We start from the raw sequence: 14388 nt of genomic DNA, 5'->3' as shown, positions 1-14388 counted from the left end.
TTCTTCCTTCATTACTATATGATATTCTGAAAGTTCCAAAGTTCTCCTAGTTGCTGATTATCGAATTGGATTATCTAATTGTCACTTGCTAATTGTCTATTTGGGAAATAGGCTCATTTTATTTGTCACAAACTGAAATGATTATGTCTTCTTAAATTCTTAAGTATGGAGAAGATGTAACATTTATTGAATGCAAATTTACAGTGCCAGTCAGTGTTTTAAAAATTTCTACATATTATCAAATTCCACACTCAAAATAATTAAGCAGAATTTTTATGTAATAAGAAAAAGAGTCTTAGATATACTAAGAAATTTGACTTTAATCTCTCAGCTGAATAGTTGATATTAAGTCTTTGTTTAATTAAAAACATTAAACGTTACTTAATGTTTAATTAAGCATTCCTTTGCCATTAAAAGTACTGGCCAAAACCGCAATGACTTTTGCACCAGTCGAATAGTTAACTCAATAAACAGGTAAGAATTTGAACCCAGTTATATCTGGTTACAGCTCTGTGTTTTTTTTTTTCCATATAATGCAGTGTTTCCATGAAGCCCTATTATAATATAGGTAAATATTTGTCTTTATTATTCTAGAACTTCTACTTTGCCCCTTCTTCTCTCTACAGTATTTCTTTGTTTTTCTATTGTTCGATACCTTCCTCTTTTCTTCTGCACAAGATTGCCACTGTCATACTCCAAGCAAGCCAGTCATTTCCTGACCTTCCATTCTTCCCATAAAAACATATCTGTCTTGTGTTTGATTCACTCCAATCTTTTTATTCCTTGAAATGACACACATATTTTATAAGTTCTAAGGTATTCACATGTTAATGTTGCTATTAAATAACAAGGCAATGTAGGGACAAAAAATTTACAAAAACCTGTTTTTTATGAAGAAAACAGCAAAACATTGGCTAATGAAAATCCAAAAATTTAGAATTCTTAAATTTCCAAAATGGCTCTGGAAAAAAAGCAGAAAAATACAGCCCTTGAAGTGAAGTGAAGATACAGCCAGCCCTTGAATAACCAACAAATAAAGAATAATAGCCAGAGAACCCATCACTTTATCTGATCCTTTAAGTTCACTGCCAGAAGGAAAGGGCAGCTGTCCCTTAGAGACAGTCCTTTTGTTGATGTTTTTGTTGTTTTTAGAATATGAGTAAGCAATAAGAGTCAGAAGAAATTGGAAAATTTGAGAAAAGAGGAATGGGAGAAGTACACCAGATTTCAGGGTTGGCAGCACTGCTGATAACAACAATAATGATTAGGTGGGGTGGTGACAGAAACCGCAAAGGTAGGTATGAGCAGCAGACATCTATCTGAATGCAAGAGAGAGAAAAAAACTATGACCAAGAAATAAAGAAAGAACATCTGTGCATCAGGGCAGAGAAAGGGACATGTATTCATCTTCAGTCTACCCAGTCTACCTCTTTGAAAAAGAGGAAAGGCGAGATGCTTTGAAATTTCTAATGCAGGGTTAGAATAGAAGTAAATTCTGGATAATATAAATCAGTGACTCCAAACCTTTTGCTAATTAAACAATGTCTTACATTTAATTTTGTGACGCTCTCTTCAATGTCTAAAAGTATAAAAGTGATATAAAATCTTAAAGTTTCACTATAAATGCAAAATTTCAAATGTTTCAGGATATCTCAAAACTAGGAATGAGTATGAGGATATGAATATTTACATGACTATAAGTAATACCATGGTCATTAAGAAATTTTATAAATTATTTCAGCTATACATCTTCCATTCAGTTATTCCTCATGGAACATAATTGTCTGAAATGTCTGAAAGTAAACTCAACATTAGCAGACACTGTTACTTTCAGTTCATCTCTACTAGCATTTACTGGATACTCACCATGCTTCAGTTCGGGAGGTAGGCACTAGGAGTACGAAGAGTAATAAGCAACAAGGTTTAATTTCAGAGTAATCCAGTCAGGGAAACATAAATATATAAGGCCAACATGATGTTGTAAAGGCATAAAATGGTACAAATAAACCTGCCATTGTGTCAATACAGAGAAAGGCATGTGTCCAAGCCTAGTGTATAGGAGATGCCTATTAGAGAAGATGACAATTATGCTCAGTCTTGAAAAAACTAAAGATATTAAAGCAGCATTGCACCTTTTTCTTTTGATTATTTAGGAAAATTTGGACACCATTCAAACTATAAGCATTGGAGAAATATTACGGCCATGGGAAATATGTAATAACACATTTTTGCTTAATGATTTTGATTTACAATACATTATAATTACACAAAATATTTGCTTAATATATTTTGTGGTTTAGGCTCAAATTTGTACTTCCTGACATAGAAATTCTCAATTCTTTAACATGCCCTATGCTGTAACCTATATAGGTTATAGTCAGAAATTACTAATTAAGACTCTAATATTGCAGTTTAAATACAATATATTTGCTCCAAAAGCTTCCTTCTTATTTTCTGTCTTAGTGAGAGGTTCATCAATATCACATAACAAAAGTTTAATGCATTCCATCATTAGGAAATAGCAAGGATGAACATATATCATACCACAGATAAGAAGCCTATCCAAACAGTCACTTATTGAAGTCTTTTGTCACTATTGGGAGACAATTTTCCATGGGTCTTTCACATGTTGCACATCTTATGAAAGAATCATTGACTGCTTTTGTTCTGAACTATTTTAAAAACATGTTTGTAAAGCAGACAGCCTTGGAAGACAGAAATAGCATCTTCTGGAACAAAGGGAGGCATGCTCATTGCCCATTATAAAGGGGTGACATTCCTTAAATTGAGGGCCTTTTGGTTTGTAATGTGTATACTTCATGTTGCCTTGTGGAAATTGGGACCCAGGGAACAGGACAAAAATGTTGATATTTTTGCTACTGCTATTGCTGTGAAAAATAAATTGTCCTTCATCTCCGACCTAGGCGTCTATTGTTTTCTACCAGCATCCATTCAACTGTGGCAGGCTTTCATGTTAACTTGTGAGCAGGGAAAAAATCTCAGACCCTTCAGAGATTTTTACAATGTTAGTGATGAGGATGGGATGCTGACAAAGTCATGGCTTTCTGGAAGAGAAAAGATGAGAGCCCTGCAGGCCTATTACATATTCCAAGTTAATTGGGTTATGCCATGAACCACCACCCCATCACTTGAAACTTATAGTACATATGAAGTCTCTCTCCTTCCCTGGTCTCTGATTCCTGTCTGTCCCTGTACCACAACCTCGCTTATTTAAGCAGAAACATAACTAAGGGTCAGGGTATCCATATCCCCAATAAGTATCACAGGATATACACACTCATCCAGGAATGTTGAGAAATTTCAGGAAGATAAATATTTGAGAGAAGTCTGTAGGAATCAGTAACAAAGATGTTTGCAAATTATATGGGCCACTGGGCAATAGACAGTCCTTCACTTCTTTGCCTTTTAATGAGGAGGAATCAAGGAGGTCATTGCAAGCTAAATAACAAAGCTAGGTAAAATACAGATGCCAGAATTTTTCTCTAAATGGAATGAGTTCCTCGTCTGAAAATTCCAGATTGGACTCTAGAGTCCAGTCTCAGACCTGCAGCACTGTAACAACTAATACTAAGATTTGCACTGGGTAGGCAGAAGCTTCTACCCTCTTTCAGACAATAGTTAAGAGTAATGTGTACATATATTGAGTGTGAAAAGGGAACTCCATAGCCAGAAACCAGGTGAATCATTAGAATTTTGGCTCACAATGGAAAGGAGGGGGTTATGGATCATACTGCTTCTCAAGAAATCATGGCAAATGCTGTGTTGACTTACAGCTAAATCTCGCCTTCATGCCAACCTTAGATCCACTTAGAAGTAATGAGAAAATCTATCAAAGGTTTTTGCAGCGGGACTTTGCTGCTATAAGGAAGCTTTACTCCTCTTGAGGAGATTTTTCTGAGACAGAAAAACTCCTGTGGAAAACCACAGATGAGGCATTGACTAGTATTTGGGCTCTCAATGGCCTGGATTGAGTCCAGAATTCTGATAAAACTGACCCACTAGAAAATTGAGAAAGAGACCCAAAGAAACCTAGGTAAATTCTTGAGGTCATCAACGCTATGCAGAGAAACTTCCCTATCCTTGATGCTGAAACTGGGAGAACTTAAGAGACATAAGATATTGGGGCAGCTAATGCCCCAAATTAAGGTGGATGCCTTAAAGTCACCACTGTGTGAGCCAAGACTGAGTTAGCCAGAGGTCACAAACCCCATACCCTAGCAAAAACAGCAATGTATCTGTGGCTTCTGAGTCAAAGGATTCCCAAAGATGAAATAGATGGTGCCAGCCACAGGAGTCCTGCTCCCAATATAGAGTATTGGGTGGACAACAATATTCTAAGTTAATTTGGTTATGCCATAAGCCACTGCAATATCATTGAAGCTGGGATAGTACATATGAAGTCTCTCTCCTCCCTTGCCCTCTGATTCTTCTGTCCCCTTCTCCCATAATCTCAGCTTATTTAAAGAGAAACATGACTAGAGGTCAGGGTATCTCTATTCCCAATGGGTATCAAATGACATATGCACCTATCCAAGAATGTTGAGGAATTTCAGGAAAATAAGGGAATCAAACTTTTAGGATATTTGGATGTGGACACCCAAGTCATGTTTTTAACTGGATTTATAGAAAGAAAAGATTGTCTGATTTAGCTAATGGGGTTTAAGCAGTGTTCACAGTAAGAAAGGCAAGTTAACATGATCTCATGAATGGAGCCCTTTGGGCCAATTCAATGTACTGTTGTATTTTCTATATCCAATTGTATAGTAATTAATGTATTAAGTGCTTATACTTCATCATCAGTTAAGTGCCTGGGGAGATTAGCACAATTGGGAAAGGCCAAATGTAGTGAAGTGCTAAAGAGACACATAAATCACTTTCTGGTCTTGTTCTCTATTTCCTCCCAGATGCTCCAACAAAAACAATAAGAAGAAAAAGAGGAAAGAAAATCACAGCCCTGATTACAGACTTGAAGGGAACATGGGTGCTAAGAGATGCAGTATTTTAATACAACAGCACTGTATGACCAGTGAAACAGTGTAATGAGAGCTAGAAGCTTGGAATGGATTATCACCAACAGAATCAAGTTGTTAATCCCATAATCCCAACTATTCATGTAACTGAATCCATTGCACAGACTAAACTCTTGGTATGCTCTCTTGGACTGTACCAATACCAGCTTTTCTATACCACTGGCTTCTGAGGACAAAGATCAAGTCACAACATAGCCACCAATATACATTTGTAGCAATCTGCCACTTTACTACAGGTTACTCCCAGGCGTACAAACATTCCTCTGCCATTTGCCATCAGTAGTACATAAGTCAGCATAAGTGTCCCTACTCTCTATGGTGCAAAGCTTTCACTATACAGATGATGTCCTGTTAATCAGCCAGTTAGAAGCTTCCATTGCAATGGTCTTGACTGTGGTGTTATCACACTTCTATCAACCATGGCAGCTGATAAATTCTGACAAAATTCAGGGTTCTGATTGTCAAATAAAGTTTCTTGGGACTATACGAGCAGATTCACAATGTTTAATCCTTCTGGTAGTCAAAGAAAAACTGCTGTCTCTTCATCCCCAACAAACAAAAACAATGTTCAGGACCTTATTGGAACATTTGGGCATTGGAGATGGTATGTTCCTCACTTGGAAATTCTACTTGGACTTCTATATTAGCTGGTCCAAAAAATCAGCATCTTTTGAATGAAGCAGAAACCAACACACTGTGTTAGTAGGCTGTGGCCTTCTCTCTATATTTGGGGTCCCACATCCCTAATTAACCTGTGAGCTACCAGTTTCTGTGACTAATGATTTTTCTAATTGGAGCCCCAGGAAAACGTAAGCAGCTTCCATTCACAGGAGCCCGTTGGGATTCTGGACAGATCACCCCCTTAACATACAGGATATACCCGTACCAGGTACACCTCATTTGAAAAGCAGCTATTAGCTTGCTGCTGGGCTCTTGTCAAAACTGAACTCCTGATCCTGAAGACCTTATGACTGTCTGGCATACTATTTCATTTTGGGGTGTACCAACTCAGATTCAATGACAAACAAAGGTAAAAAGGGGTCCTATGAACCTCGCTTATAAAACAGAAGGAGTATATTCCAGCTTGTAGCTTGCCCGGCTTTCCAGTGGCATCTCAAGCTTTACATGAAAAAGTGGCTCACTCACCTGTTGCAAGTGCCTTAAATTTAACTCTCTGCCAGATCTGCCATCCCACACCAGAAAGCTCTGACCATGATTTGATCTATATTCACCTTAACGATAGCAAAAAATCTACTGGAAATAGCAGGAGATGGTCTCAGCTTCTGCATTTCCCATGCAATACCTGTCAACACCTCCAGATGTCTTTCCCACTCCCATTTCTGTAACTCTTGCTTAACCATTCAGTGCAGACAGACAAACACAATTAAGCTATTGGTGAAGACAAATAGGACAAGTTGGATTGACTGCCTTCATGCAGCCTCTTCAAAACAAGGAGTACAACCAGTCACTCATACTTAACTTAGTGGGTTAAATTAATCTCGGACCCTTTAGGACCCTTGAAAGTCAGCAGGAATTGACTAGTGAAATAGCTGAGTTGGCTCTCTACAGGTCAGGGCAGTGAAACATCGTTATCATTAACACTTATGTCTTGTAGCTCATCTCTTGTCAAAGATTTCCCCATTTTTCCTTGAAGCTCTCTAATCATATTACCCTTGTAACTCAGCCACTTTCTTCACACAACGAATGTCATGAAAACATAAAGTTGTAAAGAATTCATAAAACAGTCAACAATTTAGGAGGTATATTTTTCCCTCTCATGTAAAAATTGAATACCTTATTTTTTTCTCTTGGTAAACCAATATTGAACATAAATGAACCAGATCCTTCATGGGCGCAAGCTATTCCTACTATAGCATAATTCAGGTACCTTCAGAAGCTGTTTGGGGCCATTATTTTTTTCAATAACATATATATTATAAACTTTACCTGGGTATAAAAGTCCGTGTTCTAGGTCAAATGACATGTAATACGTATTATTTAAATGCTGCCATATACTTCTCCCAAATTACTTAATGAGTCTATATTTTATCATCCCAAGTATATGTCATCTTCCTTTTCTATCACTGAATTGCAACTGTTCAATAAAGATTCATCAGAGTAAATAAAATATAGATAATTACAAATACCTTTTAAGGTTGTCTAACTTATTAAAGTGGTTTTTAAACTTTTGATTATGGAATAGCTATTAGATATATTGTTCATAACCTCCTTCCCTGCATCCTCTGCATGTACTTCTCTGTGAATATTCCTTGAAGATTTAAGTTTCTTAAAAGGTAAGCATTTCCTACTTACTTTAAAAGTATATACTTAATTTCCATTAAAAGATTACCCTATGACCTCCAAGGACTGAATCAACCACTGAATTTGTTAGTTTGGGACTACCTATGTTCATTCTACTAATAGGTTCCTGCATTGCCCAAAAAAAAAATTATAATAATCTCTGTCAGAGTTAAAATTAATATACAAAGCAATGGAAACTTGCTTTTTTTAAGGAACTAAATAATTTTTGTTGTCAAGCCTTAGCCACAGCATGCCTAGATCCATGTTACACAAGACAGATTTTCTTTTTTGGTCTTTGTGAGTTTTTCCTGGACACCCTTGTTTAATACCAAGGTGACATCCCTAGGTTAAAGCAGCTGGTGTCTCATCACTCCTTTCTATTTGTTCTTACTGGTTTCTCCATTTAAACTCTAAGCTGCTTGAGGTCAGAGCTTAAATCATACTTACTCTTGTGCCTGCCATCATCACTTCAGTTCTTGCCCCATAGGCCCTCAATAAAGAGAGGCTGAATTACGCTCTAAAGAAACTATGTCAGGGGAGCCTTAGAGGTGTAGTTTTCCTTTCATCCAAATTTGCATCTTAATGTGCTATAAGAAGACCAATGCCTAAGATCAATGCCTCAGCTTTTGAATCAGCCACCCAGCAGTGCAAGATCACTGGTTCCCCTAGTTTACATCAGTCCAGGCACGTTTAGATAATATAGTGTTGTTCCAGAAAATGTAATGGAGATATCAAAATATGTCACCATGTTATTCTTCCTAGATGAAATGATTGTGATGAGCCACCATCACCAAGAATACAGTTTAGAGCTTATTTTTTACGCAGTAATGATGATGGTTTCCTATTGATTTAGTCATTCACTTCCATTGATCCCTCTGGCTATCAGTGAAGAGAAAGCTAAAAGTGCCAGGATTTTCATCTGTGGGCTTGGAACTTTGTGAAACAAATTTACCTTCCCTGACCACCTGAGCTATTCACAGTCTATGGAGGTAAAAATTTAAAAATAAATAAACATATGGATACGAAACCTTCTCTGTGATGACATAAATATTGAATCAGCATGGAGATGAAGCTGTAAGTGCATTTTGCTTACAGAAACTAAAATCTGTTATTTTAGGAATATTTTTCAGTCAATTGTCTATAAAAGTTTATATGGAAGAGTCCATGACATGCTATCAACATGAAAAATCTTACACCGCATAAGTGAGGAATTTTTAATAAAAACTGTGCAAAAATGTTAAAAGATTTTTAGGTGGGCTAGTTGCAGTTTAATTTTTGAATATTTCCCAAGCTTTAAACTGAAGGTAGGAGTGGATGAAAAAGTCTGGTTGACTGATTACCTTTAACTATGGTGTGTTGGAAGTCTAGGCATTGAGATGGTCCTTGAAGAAGCACAGACCTTTTATTTCATTTTATTTTCAGACTTCTTTAACATTAATACTGACTTCTCCTTTATTAACATCTTAAAATAAAAGAAGTGAAAAATGTTTTTTATTTTATAGAAAGACAAATACAGCATGGAATCAGGAGACCAGGATTTGAATTCTGTTTCTATTAACTACTCTGAAACCTTGAGCAAGTCATTAGTAGAGTAATGGAAATGGAATGTTCTCTATATTTCTAATCAACATCTGAATTCCGTGAATCTTTCTATTAAGAATGCTGAGTATTCCATTTGCAGCTAAATGAATAAAATTGAATTTTACACAATCAGTCACAGGTAAAAATCACAGAATTTAAATGTTTCTGTCAGGAATTTTAATTGTACATTAGAGTTTATGAGAGTGTCACTTCATAGCATTGTTGTAAAACTTTGGTTGAATCATCATGCTTATTTTGAAATATTCATTTTACATATTTGCTCTTAAGAATGCATTCTGCTAAATACTCCCTCCTGAATGCAAGATAGAAAGCAAAATTATGAACATTTATGAAATAATTTGGTACTTACAAGTGTAATTTGGGGGTTATTTGAATTTATAAAATTTGCATTTTATAATAGAGAGACATGAATTTATAAATAAAAATGCAAATACTTATAAAAACGTATAATACATCCACCACAATGAAAAAGAAAATACAAGAAATATACATTAAAGTATAAAAATATTGTATGTGGTTATCTCTTGACTGAATCCTCTTGCCTTCATAAGACACTAAATTGTTTAGCTCTTTATCTATTATTATAATTTTAGGTAAGCGTGAGGTGTGAATATGTGTGCTTTTTTTTCCAAGGTATTTTTGTAAATTTGTCTAGAATTTTATTTAGTTCAATTCATCAATTGGATTACACAAAATAGTTTGCCTTTGATGCTCAGATTTTACTAAATAAAAGGAATAAAAGACTTTATTTTTAAAAACCTATATTTTTATTGCTATAATTAAGGAGTCATGTCCTAAAATTCAAGTGGGAAAACAGTTGCTATTCCAAATACCAAAATAATAGAACTTGTATTTAGTTACCTTAATTTGATTAAAGAATTTAAGCCAGTCTCCAAGGGTTTGAAGCCTTTCCCTCTATCTCTCCCTTCCTGCAGCTTTCTCTTCCTCAACCATTCTTTCTCTTCATCATACACAAGGCAAAACATGGTTTCACATGGAACATTCAATTAATGGCAACTTGTTGATGGAATAATCTATATAATTTCCATAATTTTAAATTTCTCTTTATAATGTTTAGTTTATATTTAACATTGCAAATGCTTAAATTAAACCCATCATCCTCCAGGTGGCATAGAATTATGAGCATTATAAGATACAGTTCAATGGTACTCAAAGATATGCCATTCCAATATTGGTGTGCCTTACCTCCCCATATGTTATATTTAACTGTTTAGCCTTTCTTACTAATGACAATGACATTAAATCCTGGCAGGTCTTCTTGACTTTCAGCTCACCATAATTCTTTATAGAAATTCTTGCCATAATTTTTGGCAGAGTAGTTATCTGCATTCACATGGATAATTCTGAGACCTTGTTAATATTTTCATGTTAATTGGAATTATGTTAGAATACATTGACTTTAATTTATCATTAACATCATTATGGGCAATAACTGATCAAAGTATTACTCCTTGCTTTCAATTTGGGATGTATCGATTCCAATACAGATTAATTACTGTTGGACATACTGTGCATAGTAGTCACCCTACTGTTACCCAAATGTACAGCTTTGAATGTTCTTAGTCAAGCCCGAAATATAACCGACTAAAATTTTCAAATTTAGAAAACCAACAATAAAGTCATTATTCACAGCCCCTCTTGACTTTTAATGTAGCTATCCACATTTACTTAAAACCACCCCTTGTCAGTGGACTTGCTCAGTGCATTTCTGCCTATGTCTACACAAAAGGGAAATAAAAGCTCAGATACAGTTTGAATGAAAACAAACCAACAAAAATTCCCGACACTGGAGAAGGTATTAAGGCAATATTCACTAACAAATTCCCTAGATGATGGCTCAACTTTCCCTTCCTATTTCTTATGTAGCCTGAGACTTGCTCCTTTAAGGTGACGAAGCATACATCTCTCTCCACCAACTGCAAGAGCAAGAATGGCACTTGAATTTATATTCCCCTCAAATTATATGATAATAATACCAGGAAATTTATATTGACACACTGCATGCCTCAATGGGGCACCTTTTAAAGTTTCTAACATTTATTTCTGGATATTCTTATCCGTATTGCTTAGAACACAAGCCCTATGACCAAGGGTTCCATGGAGTACAATGCCATGTTGAAATGAATGCCTTTTCATCATTTCTCTAAAATATTAAACCATAAATTGTGTGGGGTAGTTTTGTTTTTAAGATTTCAATACATGAGAAATTGAGAGCACAAATTTTATTATTTAAATGACCCCTCCCGATGTTCACTTATTCCTCCATCCCCCTTGCTCATATTCATTCATCGAACACAACTCTTTATTTTCTCGCACTCCAACTAGAAATAAGAAAACAATAAACACGGTTTCAGAAGAAACAACTACTGCCCTAAAAAAACTTCTACAGAAATACCGTCTGGTGCTAAGATACTACACAACTCTGGAAGCACCCAAATAGTGCTGGAGCTTCTTGGTACAACGTTTTCTAATCCTCCTATATCCCTCTTTTAGCCACTACACCTAAAGAAAAATAAGAACTTTGGCTTATTGCATTTTCAAAGAAGATTTTAAAGGGTAAGTTTGGTGCTACTCTCATCTCCTTCAAGAAAAAGCTTCTTATCCTCAAGAGTTGCTGAGCTTTTGATAGTATTGTTGCTGAAAGAGATTCACCACCTAGGCAAGTCCTCCGTTCTTAACCTGGAAGTAAGACCAATTCCGCAGGAACAGGTAAAATAGGTGTGTTTCCTGTACTCAGCTAAGACGCCTCTCAATGAACGGAACAAACCTAAGCAATGCAAATAGTTCTGCGCTTTAAAACGACAATAACAGAAAGTTTGGTTCCAAAGGGTTTGTTTTTTGTCTTTATCTTTTCATGCTTGATAATACCCTTAACAGCCCAGGTGCTGAGTACCACACAAAGTAACTGTACAGAAGCCAGGATCACAGCGTGTCTGTGTCAATTTCCTGAGGTGACTGTCAGAAAATCTGGAGAGGCACCATTATGTAGAGGGAATGAGGTCAGAATTCACTGAGGACCATTCACCCTGGGAAGGAACAGGACGGGACAGTCGGGCTCGAGAGCCAGGCTTTGGGAAAGGAGAGAAGGTGGGTCAGGGAGGACTTTGTGGAGAACGCTTTGTCAGCGCGAGATCGGGTGAAGGGTGGCAGATGGGGGCGTTTGTGCACTGGCATAAGGTGGGAACGCAGGGACGGTAACAGTAGAGATGAACCTGTTTGGGGTGACCAGAGGGTCGGGGCCATCTACTGCTGCTAGTGTGGGAGCCTGGGGGCTGGAAGGTGAGGCGGGACTGCGAGCTGCAGTCAGCTGTCCCCGAGAGGTAGAGGGGTTCAGGTTGCCAGCAGGTGGAGTTGAAATCAAACATCCCCTTGGGGACCACAGAGCAACACCCTCCCTGGACCCTCTGCCTTGAGGACGGGGAATCACGGCAGCTGGTTTGGGGTTCCTCCCAAATCAAAAGATGTTCTCTCCGCGCCAAGCTTTGACGCCCGACCCCCTGCACTCTCCCGCCTACTCACCGGTCCTAGGGGTAAAGCGCCATCCGGGGCGCTCGCGAGGGCTGCGCGGCGCAGGAGGCAGGCAGGGCCAGGCGGCGGTGGCGGCGCTGTCCTAAGAGCGCGACTGGAGCCGGGGGACACCGAGGCAGCGACAGCGGCGGGGGCGCGGGGAGCTGCAGGGGAGAGCAGTGAATCTGGAGCTGCTGTGCCGCGCGCGCTGCTCTCTGCCCATCTCCGGCTTCGCTGAAGCTGCTACAGCTACTGCCGCTGGAGGGGAGGGAGGCGAGGGGGAGGGGAGGAGGCACGCGGTAGGGAGGGACGGAAGAGCAGGAAGGGTGGGGGGTGAGCAAGGGGAGAGGGGGAGATGGTCGCCCAGAGTTGAGGGGGTGGGGAGGGAGGCGCACAGGAGCCCAGCAAAGGTTCCCGCTAAATGAGCTCGGGAGGGGAAATGGAAGATGAGGCGATGGGTCTCTCCCTCGCCGTCCTTCAACCCTACCCTCCTTCCCCCTTCGCGCCCTTTCCTTGGGCTCTTCCTCTCGTGTCTCAGGCTGGGGGTTACCCAAGCTTGGCAGCAGCCGCGGCTTCAGCGCGCTGGTGCGAGTGCTGAGTCCGGGAGGCAACCACTACAGCTCTCCGCGCCACCGGCCTGTGGCACCTGTGCGCGCACACTGCCGCCCGCTCCATTGCGGCGGCTCCTGGACCAGGATCCGTAGCCTGTCGCCCTCCTTCTCTCCCCTTTCTGGACAGATTATGGTCCTACATGTGCATCCATGACATCTATATAGTCCCCCATTGGTGTTTGTTTCCCTGGGCGCTCTTTGGCACCGGCTGTCCCGCCAGAAGGCGCCAGCAGGAAGCTCAATGCCGGCAACCATCGCCTGCCCCTTGGAGCTGTTGCCTGGGCAGGGGTGGCCTTGGTTGTTTACCGCCGGGGTTGACCAGCTAACGAGGTAAAAAAAAGAAATATATACATATATCGTTTTAATCCAATTGCCTCGGACCGTGTTCTCTATGATCTAGGATGGTTGTAAGTGTGAAGGGCATAGTGACAGCCCATTACCTTCTGTCTTGGTTTCCTTCCTCCCTTTTCTCAACATTCTAAAAACCTAGGGATTGAAAGATCTCTGGATCTCTTTATCACAGAGCTTTTCATTTCCCCCTGCATTTTCCTAGGGTTGGTCTCGCTTTGGTAGTGTGGATTTTCGTTTTCTCTATTTGACTCTAAATCAATCCTGTATATTCGCAAACTACAAAGAGGCGCATGCAAATAGATACTGTACTGAGGGCAGATACACGCGAGAGATCGAGAGGGTGAGTTAACACACACAGAGTAAATATAAAAACAACTGGAATATTATTAACTTATTTCCGTGAGCCGTAATTTTATTTTACAATTTTCACGTGGTAATTGGGGATAGACAGGGAGCAAGTAGATTATGTGTCTAAAAGATATGACTAGAAAAAAAAGTCTGGTAAAACTCTCCTCAAATAACATAACACATAAAGTGAGCTAATTATTCCCAGACATTCCCAGGAGGGAAAGAAATTCTGATTTTGTTTGGCTGGCTCGTTGTGTTGCTTTAAAAAAAAGTGAAGTAATCTTTCAGTTGGTGGATTCATTTTTTTAAAAGCCTAAAGGATCATAGTCTCTAGAATAAATAAGGTAGGCATTTCATTTTACATAAGTGTGTCTTATATAACAAATGTTCTCATATTTTAAAAAGTGCTCTCTTGACTGTAAATGCAATGTGGAAAAACATTTTCAATGCAATAGGCCATACCTAAATATTGATGAAAAACCTCTAGATTTTCCTGTATACATTCACATGAAGGAAAAAACAATGTTGGAGCTAAAGTATTACTAGATGGGTTGGGCCGTATCAACTTGCTAGACTCTGTCCTGTTGAGTATATCT

General features: G+C 38.7%; 1 protein-coding gene across 1 annotated transcript in view; it reads right to left on the bottom strand.

Moving 5' to 3' along the window:
• The window catches only part of FUT9 (fucosyltransferase 9), a 189994-nt gene extending 177480 nt beyond the window's left edge, over positions 1-12514 (bottom strand). The window contains exon 1 of the mRNA XM_054490846.2: positions 12495-12514. The gene's annotated coding sequence lies outside the window, so the exon portion shown is untranslated. The remainder of the gene's footprint in view (positions 1-12494) is intronic.
• Positions 12515-14388: the final 1874 nt, after the last annotated feature.

The sequence above is a fragment of the Pongo pygmaeus genome, chromosome 5 (genome assembly GCF_028885625.2).
Source record: "Pongo pygmaeus isolate AG05252 chromosome 5, NHGRI_mPonPyg2-v2.0_pri, whole genome shotgun sequence".
NCBI lineage: Eukaryota > Metazoa > Chordata > Mammalia > Primates > Hominidae > Pongo > Pongo pygmaeus.
This window is presented reverse-complemented; position numbering and strand designations above follow the sequence as displayed.